Source organism: Micrasema longulum, unplaced genomic scaffold (genome assembly GCF_059751315.1).
Source record: "Micrasema longulum isolate JH-2025_06_02 unplaced genomic scaffold, ASM5975131v1 h1tg001544l, whole genome shotgun sequence".
Lineage (NCBI taxonomy): Eukaryota > Metazoa > Arthropoda > Insecta > Trichoptera > Brachycentridae > Micrasema > Micrasema longulum.
The window spans coordinates 71249-78112 of record NW_028278727.1 but is presented as its reverse complement, the minus strand read 5'-3'; positions in this window follow the sequence as shown (position 1 = coordinate 78112).

Here is a 6864-nt window from a genome sequence, read left to right as displayed (position 1 = left end):
TGCTCGGATGCTTCGAAGCCAGGAAAGCTGTTTTCTTCCGACCCCTCTACGTCCCTCGATCTTCCCCTTCGTGACAAGCTGAAGTATGGCATATTTATCACCTCTCAACACATGGCCAAAATATGAAATCTTACGGAGCTTAACAGTGGTGAATAGTTCTCTATTAGTATTGGCTCTACGTAATACTTCATTGTTGGTTATCATATCGGTCCAAGATATTCTTAACATTCTACGGTGGATCCACATTTCAAATGCTTCAAGGCGGTTAATAATATTAACTTCAAGAGTCCACACCTCTACAGCGTACAGTAAGACAGGCCATATATAACATGTGACCATTCTTTGTCTCAGCTTAAGGTTTATATTATCGTCACAAAGATTTTTCATTTTGTTAAATGCTGTTCGGGCTGCAAACATTTATGTAAAATTTATTCAGACACAAATCCCAACTCCATGGAAGATAAGCCCTGCGTTGAGTTAGGACGAATATACACATATGAAAAACACTTTAACACAAGAGCCTGACTCTTTTTTGGCAAGTTCATCCAGAAGTGTTATATTTTTTATGTATTGTGTTACGACCCATGACGCCAAAGAATTCGAATTCGGCGCCGGGGTCTAAGCTTACATAATCGACCACTAGATGTCAGGTGTTACTAAGGGCTGGGGTGACGCCACTACGAATTGCTAGGGGAAGGACACAGACTACAGATATCTACTCGAACTTTGAATGTTCGGAATTCGGAGTTCGGAGCTTCAGTCTATGGTTCCGGGTTCTGATCTGAATCAGACCGTATGCAGGGGTGGCAGATTCTTTCGAGAGAAAATCTTAAAGTTTGAAGCCAAAAATTGTTAGGTGTTCAGACACCTGAAATTAAAAACCCTGTCAGACTTTTATGTATTCTATACACAATAGCTTCAGTACAAAAATTAAAGAAAACAATTTAAGAAATCAATTAAATTTTATGGAAGCATGGTGGTATAAAATACGTACCATACATATTCAATGCAATTTTTTGATATTAGATCCGTGATATAAATTAATTACAACATTTATTTCTAAAATAAATAACAATGAACTTTCATCAACAATTTTCACTTACAAACTTAAATTAAAACATTGATAAAGCAATACAGACATTACATTTCGCTAACGTAAGTCAACGGTAAATAATAACAACGGTAAAGAATACATGTTATATAATATCGGACCCAGTATTGAGCCTTGAGGGACTCCTGCTCTAATAGAGCGCTCGTTTGAGTGGTGTGAATTTAATTTTATCTGGAAACTGCGTTCTGATAAGAAGTTAGCTATCAGTTGGGTCATAGCTAGGGGAATGCCTTGCTTGTCCATTTTGTATAGCAGACCGGTGTGCCATACTCTATCGAAGGCCTTGCTGACATCAATGGATAGAACCGCGATGTGGTGACGTTGGTTGTATCCTCTTATTATTTGTTCGACTACGCGAAGTAATTGGTGCAGTGTAGAGTGATTATTTCTAAACCCGTGCTGCGTGTCCGGAATAATCGATTTTTCCGAGACTATTTCCTCCAACCGGAAGAGGATAACTTTTTCCAATACTTTTGAGAGACAAGGGAGTAAGCTAATTGGTCTATGATTTATTGCTTCGAGTGGGTCCTTCCCGGGTTTCGGGATGAGTATGACGTCAGCAAGTTTATACGCGGCGGGATTTTTTTTTAGTCTTAATTGATTTATTGTGGCGAAATACACGCCTTATAAAGCGGTGCGCGTCGGGCTCCGCGAGCCATCCGTACCACCTGCGCCGGCCAGCTTGGAGTTGGTGGGGTGGCTTACCCCCTCCACTCGCCGCATGTCACCGGCCGCAGGTCACGTAAATACGGGTGCCTAATGATTGTACGGGCTATTTTGCTGGCAGCCGTGACGCGCGCAACATAACAAACATAATACGGTGAGGGCCACTGCTCGCCGCCCTCCGCCGTCGAAATAGGGCATTCAGGGCTTTATTTACATACATACATATATTTATATTATTTTCAAGTGAAAATGAGTTTTCTCGGGATTTATTTTGCCCCGGTATAACTGAGGCCAGGCTCGACAGCGAATTATATATTTTTATTGGGAGCCCAGCACTCAGTTGTACAAATACCGGGGATTCTAGCTACGTTTAATTCAAGTTATTTACTTTATTTTATAAATATAATAAGCGTCCGAAACAACAACTTCTGTATTAATTATATTAAAAACCTTATTTTGATTAGTTCATGTATTGTTTTTCTAAAAATGTACATTATTTAAAAATAATAATCATAATATCCAGGGGTGGGCTGCAGGGAACTCGGAAAGGCGCACGTGAGCCCCTTGTTAAATTTGACTTGGAAGGCGAGCCCCTTGTTAAATTAAAAGAAACCAATATTCTCAGATCAAATCAGTACAAAAATGCAATTTCAGTGGATGGTTTAAATGTATTATGAAACATGAAATTTTCGCGCCAATCTTGGAACACTTCACTCTTGAAACTCATTTAAACCTTATATTCAATATTTGATTTGTTGAATTAAATAATTTTCTACCATAAAAAAAAATGTCATATCTATATTTCATCATTTGATGTGCGTATTAAGTATTTTTAATTATTATGTATTAGTGTTTTGGATAGTTAGAATAAAATCCAGTAATCCCACGAACCCCCTTCCGAACCACGTCCCCCCGCGAGCCCCTTGTTAAAAAATTGGCAGTCCACCCATGATAATATCTCAATATGTCAAACCGACGTTAAAGTGATGAGCAGATTTGTGATATACAAATTTTAAAGTAAGCGAGGAGGGTCTTTCATGTTAAAGACGATATTCGAAATATTGTTGTTTCCATATATATGGCATATGCCACGAAAAACTCCAAGTTTAACCGACGATAAATTCACTTTTATTATTTCATATGTAGAATCTTGAAATCATAAGAATAAGTAGGTATTATTTAAATGTTAACAATAAAAATAACATAAATATGACTTTCGCTTCTCACACATTTTAAAATTTGAACCGATGTCAAAAATATAATTTAAAAATTAGTACATAATATTGAATGAATTTTGAACAAACAATAATTTTGTTGGTTGAGTTATATTATAAGCAAATGCGTTGAATATAAACAGTAAAAATTGTGCTTAAAGAGTTGTTTACTCCCTTGCTGACACGAAGGTAGTCAAATTTATGCCAGCTCTTGGGTAATTTTAAAACCACGTCATTTTTCGAAAAAGGTAATAGTATATTTTGTAAAAAGAATGCCTTTTGGATTTCTGTTTTAAAAATATGGAAAATGAAACCTTGCAAAAAATGAGATTAAATTGATTGCGGTTAAAGGGTTGCGCCAAATAATGAATTTAAAAATATATTCCGTATTTTCTGCCTGGATTATGTCACTAGAACAATGATTTACCATTTACACCATTAACAATAGATATTTACTATTGGCGTGTCTCTATCGTTTTGCTTTTTTGATAAATTGTTTCTTACGGGAGCTTGGACATCAAAAAACGCGAAAAAGAGCTTTCTTTTATCTGCCGTCTTTGGACGTGCGGTATACAAATGTGTTTACTGTTTGGTTACAAATGGATTGGAAACAGAACATTTTATTCTGATACTATTTCTAAAAAAAAACGACCAAATCTGTTTAGTTTTGGTGAACGGAAAACGGGGTTACGAAACGCTGATAGCGTCCATCTGAAAGTTTTTTTTATATAACTGACAACATAATTTGACACTTGGTTTATTCAATTTACATCATTTGGAAAAACCGTGAATTTTTTGTACTCATCGTGAGATTCGATGCGAAATTGATAAATGTGGCATCCCTGATTTTATGTCTGTTCTATCTATGACAAGTACTTTGTCTTTTGTGTATACCATAAACAAGCTGGAAGAAAATATCTAGTAAACGGGATCCCCCAATTTAAGTGCGTGCCTCACATATATTTTATAAAAGATTTCCGGAAAACAAGTACTGTATGTTGGTAGATGGTGTTATTAGGTATATAAAAAAATACAACTGATTTGATCAGATAGGCATTTATTTAAATTATATTAATAAACGATACAACACCGCTTTGAAACCAAATAATGTTGAAAAGTTCAAATAAATTATTATTCGTTTTTTTAATTGACTGTAATTGATATTGACACTAGGCTAAACATACGTGTCCAAAATATTCATAAAATAAAAACTTTATTACCGGTACAATGAGCAATTTTCCTAATTCATTATTGGAAAATAACGCAGCAATATCAGAGAATATTTCAATTCGAACCTTCCCATACGTTATTTTGAGTTCTAGGATTACCGAAACAATAAAGCCCTTGGGTAATAAATCCATTTAAATAATATTTACCCGAATCTTTTTGTCTTGGAATTTTACAGGACCTCGACTCACATGTTTTATACGTGTATGATTCATATCATTAATTGTAGTGCTTTCGCACTTATAGATTGCGCAGACAGGGTAAAGTCTAAGCTTATAACAGAGTTGCACAGTTTAAACCCGCGCTGTGCCAGCGGGTACCCTGCAAGACATCAGACCCTCCCTTTTTACTATGTAAGTTCAATAATATTTCGTTCCAAAAACCTTTCTTTTAAAAATACAATAAAATTAACAATGAATATCGACCCATGTTTTTAAAAAAACATTAATCGCTAAACCGATGGCCTTTAAAATAATATTTGTATTTTAAAAACTTACAAATTTATGTAAAAATAACAAAATAAAATCCAAACATTTATCGATAGGGGTAAGCAGAGTATTTTACAGACCAGACCATATTCTTGGGTCATTCATACAAACCTCGCTTCCTCAACATTAATACATCTTTTTATGTACGCGCCCAGATTATTCCAACTTTTGACATACCGGCGCTGCTATTCCGAATGCTCTCGCGGCCGTAGAAAATACTTTATAGCGCGTATTTAGCATGTAAATACGCGCTATAAAAGCTTCGTAATGGTCAGAGCGTTTGCCTACCATGCGAGAAGTCTTGGTTCGATTTCCCGACATGGTTAGTATGAAATATTTATTTAAAAGGGCGTTTTCACACCAGGATATTTCATAGTCCCTGGACTGGTGCCTGAAGCTTAAGACTGATCATCTTACCTTCATGTAACAAAAAATGATCAAGATACACTGCGATTTGTGTAACAATGCAGTGCCCTATGCACCATTAGGTGCGGAAAGGGAATGATGATGGTGATGGTAAAAGCTTTTTCTACAACCACGAGAGCGTTTGGAGTAGCAGTCCAGGAGTGGTATTCTGAACGCAAAAGCGAACATAAAAAATGCATTTTTAACACATATTTGCTTACCTATACTAAATACGCGCTAACAGAGCTATCTCTTCACGTGTAATTCCGTTCAGAATACGAGCCCGGGGATGGTATTCTAACTTCGGTAACTTCGCACATGGCAAGAATGTTGGGTAGCCTCCCCCCAAGCCAAGGAAAGACAACTTTTCCAATTGAAACCAAATATAACAGAAAACCTTGGTTTACCAAAGTGGTTTTGAACAAATTTGTGACATCTTCTTTATGGAGAATGCGCAATGGGCACTGTTGTAATGGTTCTCACCTGTTCAGAATCCATGTCCATGCTGTCCACTCTGCCATGTGCGAATGTCAGCTTGAGGAGGAAGATCTAAATCATAATACGGCAATTTAAAGTATACATACATGTTTTGTTATTTTTGATGGTGAGTCATCTAAACAGCTTAACTAGGGATAGCTTCCCCGTTCTAAGGCAGTTAGTAATGTATTTTATAATATATTAAAAAAAAAAAAATTTCAACAACACATAATATGCCCGTGTGTGCCCTATTTTCAGAGACAAAGACTTTTTAATGATTTTTAAGTTTATAGCATATAAACATGGTATGACACAACCATGATGACCATAAAAGTAAAACATGATGCTGATTTTAGAAAAACAGGATTTATTTGCAGTATGCATTTTATTTTTAAAAGGGTGTATCTGTTCCTTCATGCTAATCCAAGACCTCAAACCTACTTTGAACGGTATCAGTGATATGTTTTGTAATTCCTTAGGTAGAAGACTGAAGGATCTTAGACCAACATGTAAGGAGTGTGCCTCTGTGCGAACTTAGTTCTGCATCCTGGAACTGACAGTACACTATCAAATCTATTGCTAATCTGATTTAAATTATTGCTAAATAATTCCATATGTGAACATATTTCAGGCACTGAAATAAATATAATTTTCTAAAACTAAGGAGTCCACTCTCTACGTATAGTTCATTACTAGGAAATAGTCTATGTTTTTAGTACATGATCTTAATTATACTTTTCTGTGCAATTTTTATTGAGCGACTATGCACACCCATGACTCCTCCCCATCTACATTAAGCAGCCATAGTGACATCACACATCCCCGTTCGACTCCTTTATGAATGTCGAACCACGATGTGTATGATCCATTTACCCTAACACATGATGTGCTGTCTTTATACAGAGAAGCAATAGCCCGTGTCAGATTTCTGCTCACTCCATACTCCGATAACACCTTCCATAATTTTTCTCTGTCAACTCTATCAAATGCTTTTTGCAGATCGACAAATGCGCAGATTTTTTTTGATTTTATTAACTTACTTATCATATTATTATATCAAAGCGAACTGTTATGTTCTATTAGATCTATTTTATGGAGACTGAGAGACTCCAATAGACGTGAATATACCTTGGATTCCAGCCCACTCGGGTATCAGGGGAAACGAGCGGGTCGACGAACTAGCAAGAGAGGCTTTGACAAGCAGATTACCTCCTTTCTTCTTCCATTCGCAGATTTCAGACTTGTCTCTTCTATTAATGAACCAGGCTAGACATTA